The sequence below is a fragment of the Lactuca serriola genome, chromosome 5, assembly GCF_051521515.1.
Source record: "Lactuca serriola cultivar US96UC23 chromosome 5, Lser_US96UC23_V15, whole genome shotgun sequence".
NCBI lineage: Eukaryota > Viridiplantae > Streptophyta > Magnoliopsida > Asterales > Asteraceae > Lactuca > Lactuca serriola.
This window is the reverse complement of record NC_136412.1, coordinates 225,890,289-225,906,402: the sequence shown is the minus strand read 5'-3', so window position 1 is coordinate 225,906,402 and position 16,114 is coordinate 225,890,289.

Below are 16,114 nucleotides of genomic sequence, written 5' to 3'. Positions count from 1 at the left end.
TCAGGCACATACTCTAGAGGCAGCTATCTAGGCTGCCAAGTCTGTTGAGAACATGATTAAGGGGAGAACCACCAACAAGGTTGAGGTTGGTGAGAAGAGAAAGTTTGAGGGAACATCTGGTTCCGGTAAGAAAAGCAAATTTTCGAAATCTGATTCGAAAAAGTTTGGTGGAGGAAAAGGAGGCGAAGCAAAATGGTGTGAGAAGTGCAAGAAAAAGCATTTTGGAAAATGTAGTGAGGAAGTAACCTGCTACAAGTGTGTAAAAATTGGGCATTTTGCCAATGAGTGTACGAACAACAAAAGGATGTGTTTTGGTTGTAATGAAGAGGGGCACATTCTGAAAGATTATCCGAAGAAGAAGGAGGCAGCAAAGCCCAACATTCCACCAAAGCCGAAGGCGAGAGCCTTCCAGATGACACTTGAGGCTGCGAAAGATGAAGTTGATGTCGCTTCAGGTACCTTTCTCGTAAACGAATTACCTGCTCAAATTTTGTTTGATTCTGGAGCCAACTACTCCTTTATTTCGCATGAGTTTGGTAGAAAACTAGCCTTGCCTGTTGATAGACTAGATAATGCTTTATTAGTTGAAGTAGCTAGTGGCAAGTTTGTACCTGTTGGCCATCGTATGAAAAACATCTTAATCGACCTTAACAGGAATAAGTTTCACGAGGAATTATTGCCTATCAAACTTAATGGTTTCGACATCGTGTTGGGAATGGATTGGCTTAGCCCCAATGATGCCGAAATTTTATGCAAGAAGACGATAGTAAAAGTAAACCCGCCTGGGAAAGCTTCGTTTATGGTGTATGGGCACAAACGTAGAGTAAATTCTGGAATCATTTCTCTAATGAAAGCCAGGAAGTGTTTGACCAAGGGATGTACATCATATTTAGAATTCGTAATCGATGCTAAGAATGAAAAGAAGGCGATGCAAAGTATTCCAGTGGTGTGTGATTATCCGAAAGTATTTCCCGAAGAACTTCCTGGATTAACACCTGATAGACAAGTGGAGTTCAGAATAGACTTGTTACCAGCAACCACGCCAATAGCAAAAGCACCTTATCGATTAGCACCGATGGAGATGAAGGAGCTGATGATGTAACTTCAGGAGTTATTGGACAAAGGTTTCATTAGACCTAGTTCATCACCCTGGGGAGCTCCGGTGTTATTCGTAAAGAAGAAAGATGGAAGTATGAGAATGTGCATTGATTACAGAGAGCTGAACAAGGCAACAATAAAGAATAGATATTCGTTGTCGAGGATTGATGACCTATTTGATCAATTGCAAGGTTCGAGCTATTTCTCGAAGATCGATCTAAGGTCAGGATATCATCAGCTAAAAGTAAGAGAGCAAGATGTCGAGAAGACTGCGTTCAGAACACGATATGGACACTATGAGTTATTGGTTATGTCATTTGGACTAACCAATGCTCCAGCAGCTTTCATGGATTTAATGAATCGGGTTTGTAATCCATTCCTTGATAAATCTGTGATAGTGTTCATAGACGATATTCTGATTTATTCGAAAAGTCAAGAGGAGCATGGCAGACACTTGCGAGAAGTGTTAGAAGTTTTGAAGAAGGAAGAGCTCTATGCAAAGTTATCCAAATGTGATTTTTTGATTCGAGAAGTCCAATTCTTGGGTCACGTGGTCAACCAAGAAGGGATAATGGTTGATCCAACAAAGATTGAAGCTTTGATGAAGTGGGAACAACCGAAAAGTCCCACGGAGATCCGAAGCTTTTTAGGATTAGCCGGATATTACCAAAGGTTTATCCAAGGCTTTTCTTCAATCGCTAGTCCACTAACAGCTTAGACCCACAAAGGAGCTACTTATGCTTGGAGTGATAAGCATAAAGAAGCATTCGAGAAGCTAAAGAAGAGGCTATGTGAGGCACCAATTCTATCTCTACCCAATGGAGTTGAAGACTTCGCTGTTTATAGCGATGCGTCTGGGGTTGGATTGGGTTGTGTTTTGACCCAAAGAGAAAAGGTGATAGCATATGCATCTCGACAACTGAAGGAACATGAAAATAACTACCCTACTCATGATTTAGAGTTGGCAGCGGTAGTTTTCGCTCTAAAAATATGGAGGCATTACCTCTATGGCACGAAGTGAAAACACTTCACTGATCATAAGAGTCTCCAATATCTCTTTAATCAGAAAGAGTTAAAATGAGGCAACGACGCTGGCTAGAGTTACTTAAGCGCTATGACTGTCAGAAAGTCAATCTTGAAAGGAAGAGGCCAAGAGCGTTAAGAATAGAAGTTGTCTCGACAATTGTGGAAAGTATAAAGAAAGCTCAAGAGGAAGCTTCTGAGAAGAATGACCGAAAGGACGAACATTTGGGCAAAACGTTGGTGTTTGATACAAACGGTCATGGACTGAAGGTGTTCCAAGGTCCGATTTGGGTACCTAAGTCCAAGGGGATAAGAAATCTTCTGATGGAAGAAGCTCACAAAACCATGTACTCGATTCATCCTGGCAGCAGTAAAATGTATAGGGACCTGAAACCCTACTACTGGTGGCCGACGATGAAGCTTGATGTTGCAAAGTATGTGGCCGAGTGTGTGTCCTGTGCAAGAGTCAAGACACAACATCAGAAACCATATGGGAGTTTAGAGCCTTTACCTGTGCCTATGGGTAAATGGGAAGACATTGCTATGGATTTTGTCACTAAACTACCCAGAACAAAGAATGGTCACTACATGATTTGGGTGGTCGTTGATCGATTCACTAAGAGTGCGCATTTCATAGCGGCCAATGAGAAATGGTTTATGGAAAAGCTTGCAAATTCTTACGTGAAGGAAATTGTGAGGCTTCACGGTGTTCCATTAACGATTGTATCGGATCGTGATAGTCGTTTCACCTCAAGGTTTTGGAAAAGTCTACAAGAGGAAATGGGTAACAAGTTGTGTTTAAGTACAGCTCACCATCCGCAGACTGATGGTCAGAGTGAAAGAACAATACAAACACTTGATGATATGTTGAGAGCATCTACCCTTGAATTCTTAGGTAACTGGGATGAACATTTACCTTAGGTATAATTTTCCTACAATAATAGTTTCCACTCGAGCATAAAGATGACACCTTATCAAGCTTTGTACGGACAAAAGTGTCGTACGCCGTCTTGTTGTCTTGAGGCTGGGGAAAAGTAGTTTATGGGACCCAAGATGGTCCATCAGACTGCTGAGAAGTTGAAAGTGATCAGGGAAAGAATGTTAGCAGCTCAGGATCGTCAAAAGAGCTATGCTGACAAGAAGCGAAGGCCGATGACTTTTGAAGTTGGAGATTCGGTTTTGCTTAAAGTCTCACCGTGGAAGGGACTTATAAGATTTGGTAAAAGGGGAAAGTTAAGTCCAAGGTTTATTGGACCGTTTAAAGTTCTTCAGAGGATTGGGAACGAAGCTTACAAGCTAGAACTACCAGAAGAACTGAGTGGTATTCATAACACTTTCCATGTGTGTTATTTGAGGAAGTTCACGGGAGAAGTTCCTGATATAATTCCAATTTCTGAATTGAGAATTGATGAAAAAAAGAGGTTAATTGAAGAACCAGAGGCAATTGTTGACCGAAAGACTAAGAAACTTCGACGCAAGATGGTCGAATTAGTGCTTGTCCGTTGGAAACATTCGAATGGGCCAAATCTCACTTGGGAAACGGAGAGTGACATGTTGAGTCGCTATCCGCATTTGTTTGTTGATGTGTGATTCTGGGGACGAAATCATCTTAAGGGGGAGAGAATTGTAACGCCTGCGTTTCCAGGCTAGGCATTATCCTTGATGTAATAGTCTAAGTTAATCTTTATAACCCGTTTTGAAATAATATGAGCGTATTATTTGTGTATTATGTGTTTCGTGCTTAATTGTTTAATTATGTGATTTTATTAATTAAGAATAAAATAAGCGTCAAAATTTAAGTGTAAAATAAACTCAATATCTTTGCATAAAGTTGTAGCGGTCGAAACGAGGTTTCCGAATTTATATAGAACGCCCAAATCTGACTTCGTACGAGGAAGTTATGCTTTTCTGAAGTTTCGACTTAGTGGTATGCAACCCGAAATACTCGATTTGAGATCAAGCGGTTTATAGCCGAAACAATCTAAACGAGAATCGAAGATCTCATTGTTAGTAGCCAAAACGATGAAAAGTTAGGCGAGAACGGACGTCGGACGTAGTAGTTATGAATTTATAACGAAATTTTCCTGTCCGGGCCTACTAAAAATAAATAATAATAAATAAATAAAAATTAGCCGACAGATTCTAAACGAAAGTTGTAGAGCGTAGTCTCACCTACGCGTGGATATAAAGAACGTCGAAAACGGAGTTCGTGTGACGAAGATATGAATTTTCAAAGTTTATTAAATAATTAATATTTAAATTTAATTATTATGTCTGATATTATCCGAAGAGGAGTCACCGGACTTATCCGAAGTATGCCCAGCGTACAGCGGAGCATGACACGCCTCGCACTCGAGTTCTTCGGATGACGCATGCAGTTACAATTTCGGAGGCGTATGCCCCGTGTAAGGCAGTACGCCCAGCGTACTGCGAGGCTTCAGCCTCCTATAAATAGGATGCGAGGGTTCTGGGCATTCTTGCTCATTTCTTCTCTTTTTCGTGCCGAAGCTCTGTGTGTGTGACATCCCCAAAATCTCGGCCAGAAAGGACCGATTTTTCATTTATGCTTTTAAATAATTTCAGAGTAAATCCTTTTGATTTGAAAGAGTTGCGGAATTTGTTCCCAAAACAAAACATGATAAACTAATATTTATCAAAGCATTTCATCAAGAGATGCATTTCATTATATAATCAAAACTCGGGATGTCATGTTCCGATACAGACCATAAAGCATAAACGATAACATTACAAGTCATTCAACAAATATATACATATACAGACTTGTAAACAAAACAACAAGATGATCCATCCATCTTATGCCCTTGTGCCACTTCCTGTAATACAAATAAAACTGAGTGGGTCAGGCTTGGGAGCCTGGTGAGCATATAGGGTTTTCAACCCACAATAAATAAGTTATATTTAATTTCACCAACCAATCACTATCCCGATTACCCATTCCCGTTATCCTCACTTTACGTCCCTAAAACAACATCTATCTCAAGGGACATAATCTAGGATTTTCATCGGGACGGACATCACTGCGAAGGGGTTTCCTCAACAATAGATATCCTAAAGGCAACCATGAGGGGGATAGAGTACACCGGTGAACACATCGTTCACAACACCTACAGGTTATGAACCTGCTAGCGTTCCACTGGACTGTCTAGAAGGAGTCCGTGGTCGTTATCCGTACTCCGCTGAATAACTAGATCAACAACAACAACAACATCGAGGCCTCTCATCTGTTTATTACACACCAACTATCTACCCATGTTCTACCCAACATATTAGTAGACAAAAATATATATATTTTCATACATAGTTTAAAACCTGTATATCATTTTCATTCAGTATATATTCCAGATAACAGATGAGGCATACCACATAACACGTATTCCATAGAAAACAATTCAGATCTATGAGATAGAATAAAGTGAATATCCATACACGCATACAATCACAAAATATACACATAACAAGTATATCATATAAAATACTTCATAGTTACTCGTTAGAAGAAAGTAACTATACCCTCACACATATAAACCACAATTTACTTAATACACTCAAACCACACTTGTATTATTATCGTGTTTATGAAAGGTAGTATACACTCACTTGATCAGGAGATGATCGGACAGCACTACGACTTGCAGAAGTAGTAATCAACAGCAGATTTGAAAGATCTCCTCAAAAATCGAACTTCTCGCGGGCAGAGATTCGACTCGGGAACCGCACTTCTCGGGATCTTCGGGATCTCGGGACTTGCCTCGGGGCTAGAGTATGATACCGGGGCTTCGGGGTATTTCTGGCATGCAAAACGATGCAAAACGGGAGAGAGAAGAGAAGGAATTGGCAAAATAGCCGGCTGCCTTCGGATCCCTTTTATAGAGGCTGGAGCCTCGGAGTACGCGGGGCGTACTGCAGTACGCAGCGCGTACTACTTCCGAAATCGTCACTGCATGCGTCATCCGAAGTGTCGACACTCTTCGGAGTACGCGGGGCGTACTCGCGTATGCGGGGCGTACGTCGGATCGGACTGGTGACTCGGCTTCGGATAATGCCGGATTTTTGATTTAAAAATAAATACAATTTATTTATCAAACTTCGGAAATTCATATCTTCTTCATACGAACTCGGTTTTCGATGTTCTTTATATCCACGGAAAGGTGAGACTACACTCTACAACTTTCGTTTAGACTCCGTCGGCTAATTTTGAATTTATTTTTATTATTTATTTTTAATAGGCCGCGATAGAAAAACTTCGTTATAAATTCATAACTTCTTCGTTTGACGTCCGTTCTCGCCTAACTTTTTATCGCTTCGATACCAACAATGAGATCTTCGATTCTCATTTAGATTTCTTCGGCTAAAAACCGCTCGATCTCAAATCGAGTATTTCAGGCTGCACACCGCTAAGTCGAAACTTCGATAAATCATAACTTCCTCATACGAAGTCAGATTTGGTCGTTCTATATATATATTTGGAAACCTCGTTTCAACTACTACAACATTAACCAAATATATTAAGTTTATTTTACACTTAAATTTTGACGCTTATTTTTATTCTTAATTAATCAGACCACATAATTAAGCAATTAAGCACAAAACACATAATACTCAAATAATACATTCTTATTATTTCAAAATGGGTTACAAAGGTTAACCTAGACTATTACATTGCTAAAAAAAATGGCAAGCCCAGAAACACAGGCGTTACAATTCTCTCCACCTTAGAATGATTCCGTCCCCGGAATCACACATCAACAAACAAATGCGGATAGCGACCCATCATGTCACTCTCCGTCTCCCAGGTGAGATTCGGCCCATTCGTGTGTTTCCATCGGACAAGCACTAACCCAACCATCTTGCGTCGCAATTTCTTAGTCTTTCGGTTAACAATTGCCTCTGGTTCTTCAATCAACCTTTTGTTCTCATCAATTCTCAATTCAGAGATTGGAATTATGTCGGGAACTTCTCCCGTGAACTTCCTCAAATAACACACATGAAAAGTGTTATGAATTCCATTTAGTTATTCTGGTAATTCGAGCTTGTAAGCTTGGTTCCCAATCCTCTGAAGAACTTTAAACGGTCCAATAAACCTTGGACTCAACTTTCCCCTTTTACCAAATCTTATAAGTCCCTTCCACAGTGAGACTTTAAGCAAAACCGAATCCCCGACCTCAAAAGTTATCGGTCTCCGCTTCTTGTCAACATAGCTCTTTTGACGATCCTGAGCCGCTAACATTCTTTCCCTAATTATTTTCAACTTTTCAGCAGTTTGATGAACCAACTTTGGTCCCATAAACTGGTTTTCCCCAGCCTCAAGCCAACAAGACGGCGTACGACACTTCTGTCCATACAAAGCTTGGTAAGGTGCCATCTTAATGCTCGAGTGGAAACTATTATTATAGGAAAATTCTACCAACGGTAAATGTTCATCCCAATTACCCAGGAATTCCAGAGTACATGCTCTCAGCATATCTTCAAGAGTTTGTATCGTTCGTTCGCTCTGACCATCAGTCTGCAGATGGTAAGTTGTACCTAAACACAACTTGGTACCCAATTCTACTTGTAGACTTTTCCAAAATCTCGATGTGAAACGGCTATCACGATCCGACACAATCGTTAACGGAACACCGTGAAGCCTCACAATTTCCTTCACGTAAGAATTCGCAAGCTTCGCCATAGACCATTTCTCCTTGGCTGCTATGAAATGCGCACTCTTAGTGAATCGATCAACGACCACCCAAATCATGTCGTGACCATTCTTTGTTCTGGGCAGTTTAGTGACAAAATCCATAGCAATGTCTTCCCACTTACCCATAGGCACAGGCAAAGGTTCTAAACTCCCGTACGGTTTCTGATGTTGTGTCTTGACTCTCGCACAAGTCACACACTCGGCCACATACTTTGCAACATCAAGCTTCATCGTCGGCCACCAGTAGTAGGGTTTCAGGTCCCTATACATTTTAGTGCTACCCGGATGAATCGAGTACATGGTCTTGTGAGCTTCTTCCATCAGAAGATCTCTGACTCCTCCTGTCTTAGGTATCCAAATCCGATCTTGGAACACCTTCAGTCCACGACTGTTTACACCGAACACCAACGTTTTGCCCAAACGTTCCTCCTTTCTGTCATTCTTCTCAGAAGCTTCGCTCTGAGCTTTCTTTATACTTTCCAAAATAGTAGAGACAACTTCAATCCTCAACGCTCTTGGCCTTTTCCTTTCAAGATTGACTTTCCGAATGAGAGCATCAGCAACAACATTAGCTTTACCGGGGTGGTAAAGTATCTCGCAGTCGTAGTCTTTAAGTAATTCTAGCCAGCGTCGTTGCCTCATATTCAATTCTTTCTGATTAAAGAGATATTGGAGACTCTTATGATCAGTGAAAAGTTTGCACTTCGTGCCATAGAGGTAATGCCTCCATATTTTCAGAGCGAAAACTACCGCTGCCAACTCCAAATCATGAGTCGGGTAATTCTTTTCATGCTCTTTTAGCTGTCGCGACGCATATGCTATCACCTTTTCTCTTTGGGTCAAAACACAACCCAATCCAACACCAGACGCATCGCTATAGACAGCGAAGTCTTCAACTCCATCGGGTAGAGAAAGTATCGGTGCCTCGCATAGCTTCTCCTTTAGCTTCTCAAATGTTTCCTTATGCTTCTCACCCCAAGCATAAGTAGCTCCTTTGTGGGTCAAAGCTGTCAACGGAGTAGCAATCGAAGAAAAGCCATGGATAAACCTTCGGTAATACCCGGCTAATCCTAAAAAGCTTCGGATCTCCGTGGGACTTTTCGGTTGTTCCCACTTCGTTACAGCTTTAATCTTTGCTGGATCAACCATTATCCCTTCTTGGTTGACCACGTGACCCAAGAATTGGACTTCACGAATCCAAAAATCACATTTAGAGAACTTAGCATACAACTTCTCCTTCTTCAAGACTTCTAACACTTCTCGCAAGTGTCTGCCATGCTCCTCCTGGCTTTTCGAGTAAATCAGAATGTCGTCTATGAACACTATCACCGATTTATCAAGGAAAGGATTACAAACCCTATTCATTAAATCCATGAATGCTGCAGGAGCATTGGTTAGTCCAAACGACATAACCAAGAACTCGTAGTGTCCATATCTAGTTCTGAATGCAGTCTTCTCGATATCCTGCTCTCTTACTTTCAGCTGATGATATCCTGACCTTAGATCGATCTTCGAGAAATAGCTCGAACCTTGCAATTGATCAAACAGGTCATCAATCCTTGGCAACGGATATCTATTCTTTATTGTTGCCTTGTTCAGCTCTCTGTAATCAATGCACATTCTCATGCTTCCATCTTTCTTCTTTACAAATAACACCGGAGCTCCCCAGGGTGATGAACTAGGTCTAATGAAACCTTTGTCCAATAACTCCTGAAGTTGCATCATTAGCTCCTTCATCTCCGTCGGTGCTAATCGATAAGGTGCTTTTGCAATTGGCGTTGTTCCTGGCAACAAGTCAATACGGAATTCCACTTGTCGATCTGGTGGTAATCCAGGAAGATCTTCGGGAAATACTTTCGGATAATCACACACCACTGGAATACTTTGCATCGCCTTCTTTTCATTCTTAGCATCAATCACGAACGCTAAATATGAGGTACACCCCTTGGTCAAACATTTTCTGGTTTTCATCAATGAAATGATTCCAGAATTCACTCTGTGTTTATCTCCATACACCATAAACGAATCTTTCCCAGGCGGGTTTACTTTGACTATTTTCTTCTTGCATAAAATTTCGGCGTCGTTGGCGCTAAGCCAATCCATTCCAAGCACGATGTCGAAACCATTAAGTTCGATAGGCAATAATTCCTCGTGGAACTTATTCCCATTCAGATCAATTAAGATGTTTTTCATGCGATAGCTACCAGGTACAAACTTGCCACTAGCAACTTCGACTAATAAGGCATTATCTAGTCTAACAACAGGCAAAGCTAGCTTTCTACCAAATTCATGCGATATAAAGGAGTAATTGGCTCCAGAATCAAATAAAATTTGGGCAGGCAATTCGTTAACGAGAAAGGTACCTGAAGCGACATCAGCTTCATCTTTCGCAGCTTCCAGTGTCATATGGAATGCTCTCGCCTTTGGCTTTGGCGGAATGTTGGGTCTAGCTGCCTCCTTCTTCTTCGGGCAGTCCCTCGACATATGACCCTCCTCACCACAACCATAGCAAATTTTCTTTGTGAGGGTATACTCATTGGCATAGTGCCATGGCTTTCCACACTTGTAGCATGTGTTCGCTACCTCACATCTTCCATGATGCTTCTTCTTACATTTGTCGCACCACTTCGCTTCACCTCCACTTCCTCTCGAACCAGACTTCGAGAACTTGTTTTTCTTGTTGGACCCTGAAGTTCCATCGAACTTCCTCTTTTCACCAACATCTATTCTTTCCAGACCCTTTTCCTTCTGCTGGGCCTCCACATTCTTAGCTGCACGAACAGCCGTTTTCAGAGTAGTTGCCATCTTGACTGTCGGACCAAAGTCGGCAGGCAGTCCATTAGCAAACCTCTCAATCTTGGAGAGTTCCGTTGGCACTAGGTACGGAAACAACTTCATCTTCTCAGTAAATGCAGTAGCATAGTCATCTATGCTCATCTTCCCTTTCTTTAAGTTTTGAAACTCATTGTTTAGATCAATCAGATCTATCCCCGAACAATACTGCACCCTTAACTGTTCCAAGAACTCCTCCCATGACATTTTCAGGGCTTCTCCTCGTGGCATAGTATCTGCCAACAACTTCCACCAACTCAAGACTCCAGTCTTCAGTTGTCTAACCGCAAAGACGGTCCTCTGTTTGTTGCTACAGTTGCAACTTTCAAATACCATCTCCATTTCGGAGATCCAATCCATTATCTCAACAGGCTTTGGGCTCCCAGAAAGACTTGGTGGTTTGGTGCCCAAGAAGTTCTTGTACATACGCCCATCCTTGTTGTTTCTCCTTTCTGGATCGTTCCTTCGTTCCTCTTGAGTCCCAACTTGACTCACCATGCGACTATTGTTCCCTTCCTCCGATTGCTCGGGAATCAATTCAGGTTCCTCAATAGGTATGATAGGTTCATCCCTATTATTATGCAACATTTGTCGCATCTCCTCCCTTTGTTCGGCTAGCATAGCGCGAATCATGGCTTGCACTGCAACCATTGTTATTGGTTCTGGTGCTGCTGCTACAACAGGTATCTGCTCAATCACTGGCGGTTGATTCCTGTTTTCATCCGCGTTTCCAACGCCACTCATTGTTCTCACCATTTTGATCTACACACCGAATAAGGTGAAATTAGATCCTTATTCACGATAGATATTCAAATCATCCTTATTACTACGAAACGTTTACATGCTAGTTCTAATGACGTAGACGCACGCTTAGAATCCTACACACATAAGGTTTCCAGATCCGGTCGGCAACAGAGCGTAGATCCGAACAAATAATATCATATATGGCAACATATAACATTTAGCACATAAAAGCATTTTAGGCAACTTTCCTAAAATAAACTAGTGCTCGTGTCTAAAATCCAACAGACACACATCTTAAAATTCCACTTAGCATTCTAAGTTTAAGTCTAGAAATCCTACAAATTCCTAGTTCGCTTAAACTAATGCTCTGATACCAACTATGACATCCCCAAAATCTCGGCCAGAAAAGACCGAGTTTCACTTATGCTTTTAATTAATTTCAGAGTAAATCCTTTTGATTTGAAAGAGTTGCGGAATTTGTTCCCAAAACAAAACATGATAAAATAATATTTATCAAAGCATTTCATCAAGAGATGCATTTCATTATATAATCAAAACTCGGGATGTCATGTTCTGATACAGACCATAAAGCATAAACGATAACATTACAAGTCATTCAACAAATATATACATATACAGACTTGTAAACAAAACAACAAGATGATCCATCCATCTTATGCCCTTGTGCCACTTCCTGTAATACAAATAAAACTGAGTGGGTCAGGCTTGGGAGCCTGGTGAGCATATAGGGTTTTCAACCCACAATAAATAAGTTATTTAATTTCACCAACCAATCACTATCCCGATTACCCATTCCCGTTATCCTCACTTTACGTCCCTAAAACAACATCTATCTCAAGGGACCTAATCTAGGATTTTCATCGGGACGGACATCACTGCGAAGGGGTTTCCTCAACAATAGATATCCTAAAGGCAACCATGAGGGGGATAGAGTACACCGGTGAACACATCGTTCACAACACCTACAGGTTATGAACCTGCTAGCGTTCCACTGGACTGTCTAGAAGGAGTCCGTGGTCGTTATCCGTACTCCGCTGAATAACTAGATCAACAACAACAACAACATCGAGGCCTCTCATCTGTTTATTACACACCAACTATCTACCCCTGTTCTACCCAACATATTAGTAGACAAAAATATATATATTTTCATACATAGTTTAAAACCTGTATATCATTTTCATTCAATATATATTCCAGATAACAGATGAGGCATACCACATAACACGTATTCCATAGAAAACAATTCAGATCTATGAGATAGAATAAAGTGAATATCCATTCACGCATACAATCACAAAATATACACATAACAAGTATATCATATAAACTACTTCATAGTTACTCGTTAGAAGAAAGTAACTATACCCTCACACATATAAACCACAATTTACTTAATACACTCAAACCGCATTTGTATTATTATCGTGTTTATGAAAGGTAGTATACACTCACTTGATCAGAAGATGATCGGATAGCACTACGACTTGCAGAAGTAGTAATCCACAGCAGATCTGGAAGATCTCCTCAAAAATCGAACTTCTCGCGGGCAGAGCTTCGACTCGGGAACCGCACTTCTCGGGATCTTCGGGATCTCGGGACTTGCCTCGGGGCTAGAGTATGATACCGGGGCTTCGGGGTATTTCTAGCACGCAAAACGATGCAAAACGGGAGAGAGAAGAGAAGGAATTGACAAAATAGTCGGCTGCCTTCGGATCCCTTTTATAGAGGCTGGAGCCTCGGAGTACGTGGGGCGTACTGCAGTACGCAGCGCGTACTGCTTCCGAAATCGTCACTGCATGCGTCATCCGAAGTGTCGACACTCTTCGGAGTACGCGGGGCGTACGTCGGATCAGACTGGTGACTCGGCTTCGGATAATGCCGGATTTTTGATTTAAAAATAAATACAATTTATTTATCAAACTTCGGAAATTCATATCTTCTTCATACGAACTTCGTTTTCGACGTTCTTTATATCCACGGAAAGGTGAGACTACGCTCTACAACTTTCGTTTAGACTCCGTCAGCTAATTTTGAATTTATTTTTATTATTTATTTTTAATAGGCCGCGACAGAAAAAATTCGTTATAAATTCATAACTTCTTCGTTTGACGTCCGTTCTCGCCTAACTTTTTATCGCTTCGATACCAACAATGAGATCTTCGATTCTCATTTAGATTTCTTCAGCTAAAAACTGCTCGATCTCAAATCGAGTATTTCAGGCTGCACACCGCTAAGTCGAAACTTCGATAAATCATAACTTCCTCATACGAAGTCAGATTTGGGCGTTCTATATATATTCGGAAACCTCGTTTCAACTACTACAACATTAACCAAAGATATTAAGTTTATTTTACACTTAAATGTTGACACTTATTTTTATTCTTAATTAATCAGACCACATAATTAAGCAATTAAGCACAAAACACATAATACTCAAATAATACATTCTTATTATTTCAAAATGGGTTACAAAGGTTAACCTAGACTATTACATTGCTAAAAAAAATGGCAAGCCCAGAAACACAGGCATTACAATTCTCTCCACCTTAGAATGATTCCGTCCCCGGAATCACACATCAACAAACAAATGCGGATAGCGACCCATCATGTCACTCTCCGTCTCCCAGGTGAGATTCGGCCCATTCGTGTGTTTCCATCGAACAACCACTAACCCAACCATCTTGCGTCGCAATTTGTTAGTCTTTCGGTCAACAATTGCCTCTGGTTCTTCAATCAACCTTTTGTTCTCATCAATTCTCAATTCAGAGATTGGAATTATGTCGGGAACTTCTCCCGTGAACTTCCTCAAATAACACACATGAAAAGTGTTATGAATTCCATTTAGTTCTTCTGGTAATTCGAGCTTGTAAGCTTGGTTCCCAATCCTCTGAAGAACTTTAAACGGTCCAATAAACCTTGGACTCAACTTTCCCCTTTTACCAAATCTTATAAGTCCCTTCCACGGCGAGACTTTAAGCAAAACTGAATCCCCAACCTCAAAAGTTATCGGTCTCCGCTTCTTGTCAGCATAGCTCTTTTGACGATCCTGAGCCGCTAACATTCTTTCCCTAATTATTTTCAACTTTTTAGCAGTTTGATGAACCAACTCCGGTCCCATAAACTGCTTTTCTAGTGCCTGCCATCAGGGGGCAGGGGTGAGTGGGGCATTCTGTCTCCAAGAGAGACCATTGCATGATTGGATAGTTGAGGAAGTTTCGCAAGCCATTTGCGAGGTTCTGCCCGACATGGTCGTGAGGATTACTGGTAGATTGATAGCGAGGCTTCAGGATCAGACATCTGTTGTTCAGTCAGCAGGCGTTGCCGTTGGGGTAACGCAGGAGCGAGAGTCGGGCAGGGAGTCGGAAAGGAAGAGGAAAATGGATGAGACTCAGGTAGCCACAGGTTCGGGTAAGAGGCCCAAGGGTTCGGATTTGAGGACGAGGAACTATCAGAGCCGCAGTCGATGCAGGAAGTGCGGAAGGACGCACATGGGTGTGTGTAGGCGTAGAAGTGGTGGCGATGCTGGATGTTTCAAGTGCGGCCAGATTCGCCATTTTATCAGGGATTGCATTATTACCATCGCCCAGGGACTTGATCCGATATGTTTCCATTGCGGTCAGAGGGGCCACAAGAAGGCCCACTATCCGAGTTTGTATTCAGTAGGGCAGGCCCCAGCTCCTGCCCTTGGGACTTCAAGTACCGATAGTGGTTGTCGAGGTCGGGCAAGGGCGCCTACGACTCGGAGCCGAGTTTTCCGGTAGGTTTCAGCAGGGATTCGAGCAGCACTAAGTGTTGGACACAGGAAAGCAGTAGTACCCACCAGTTCGAGTGCAGCAGTGAGGATATGGTAATCCACGGGTTAGATTTCGGATTTCCCAAATGGTTCAGTTATGGCTAAGTCAGCAATTTTGGCTATAGATCGTTACATCAGTTATGAGAATAGAGTAGCAGTGGACTGTGGGGTTCGGGTATGTTAAGGGCTACCGTCAGTCTGGGAGCCATCATGTTGTTAGTCGTGGAATTGATGATGTCAGGATGTGACGTATGGACCCGATCGGTTGGATTGGAAGATTGTTAGAGTCGCAGTGACAGGATAACTAGTGGAAACTAGTTCCAGGGAAAGATTTTGTTTAGAAGTCGTGGGAACGACTAAGTGAGGAGTCCCTTGACTCCACAGTTGGGTTGGAGTTCAGTGTTTCAGCCGGTTCAGTGTTTCAGGCAGCTCAGTGTTTCAGGCAGCTCAATGTTTCAGTCAGTTCAGTGTTTCAGGCAGCTCAGTGTTTCAGTCGGTTCAGTGTCTCAGGCCGTTCAGCGTTTCAGTCGGTTCAGCGTTTCAGGCAGTTTAGAGTTTCAGGCATGTTCAGTATTGCAGGCAGTTCAGTGTTTGGAAGGTTTCAGAGTTTTGGGACAGTATTAGTATTTGTGTTGGAATGCAAGTGCTGACGGTATAGTTGGTTGATTTGGAAATGGCAAGTCTCTCTCAGCAGGATCAGTTGAGCCTTCTGCCAAGTGTAAGTGATCTGTAAGGATAGCTAGGCAGGTAGCTTTCTTTCAGGATGGAGGGCTCGAGTTAGTAGGAGTTGATTAATTAGATGGGATATAAACAAGCTGTTTCCAGCAACATCGTTTCAGTATGAGCGGCAGAATGGATAGAACAGTTATAGATAGTCAAAGTATCTTACGGAGTCGCTG